A 970-nucleotide genomic window follows, 5' to 3' on the forward strand; every position below is an offset into this window, starting at 1 on the left:
ATTTTACCTTTATTGTATGGGATTAAAGGTGTGTATGTACTAAGGGCGTGTCTGTGTTCCAGAGCAATTAGAGGTGTGTGCTGAGGCTGAGCCATACCACAACTAGAATCAGGTTTTTCTGGTTAACGCAATCTCGGAGTTCACAGTGCGATCAAATATCCTGCAACATTTGTTCTCCGTTGCAAACTGAGGAGTCTGTTGATTCCACCCATACCCTTCTGCTAAAACTATGCATGTGTTTGTATTCTTGAAGTTCACAACTGCCTCTCTCTTCATTAGTTCTGCCTTCTACTCATGGCTGCTTCCCACCTTTTCTTTTAAAATGGAGTTGAACCATGTACTATAGAAAGTTGTCATCACTGTTCTTTCCTCATGAATACCTCCTTTGTGTAATCTATATGATTTTGTAATAATAAATGTCTGGATAATCTTGATGGGCTTCTATACATTATTCTATATATTATTTTAAAATGCAAAGGGAACCTGAAAAACTTTGGATTGCATATATGGCTTATTTGGATGTTTTTTATTACAAACATCAGGAAATAGTTCTGTTAAGTTAAAAGACCTAAGATTTATAAATAGATATGCTTAACTACTTGGTTGTTCATTTATTTAAGAGGAGCTTTTGTTTTCATTTTAGTGGAAATTCCCTAATGAAAGTACTCTTTTATTTTCCTCAACAGGAAATTCCATTCTTTCTCTTTCTGGGAAATGCTCCACCCTGCATTTCCAAGCTTGTCCAGTGTGTTACAGGTCTCTTTAACCTAATTCAGACAACAGGAGGTGAATAGAAACGATAGGTTTTATCAGATCATTCTGTGGCTCCCCAGGCCGCTCTATGTGGCTAAGCCCTCTCTCTTCCTTTATATATGGACAATACATTAAAGCCTCAAACAACCTTGAAAGATGTATACTAAAGATTACAGAGCCTGGAGTTTAGTATACTGCTAGGAAGCATCAAGCCCCA

The sequence above is a fragment of the Mastomys coucha genome, unplaced genomic scaffold, assembly GCF_008632895.1.
Source record: "Mastomys coucha isolate ucsf_1 unplaced genomic scaffold, UCSF_Mcou_1 pScaffold23, whole genome shotgun sequence".
In the NCBI taxonomy this organism is placed as follows: domain Eukaryota; kingdom Metazoa; phylum Chordata; class Mammalia; order Rodentia; family Muridae; genus Mastomys; species Mastomys coucha.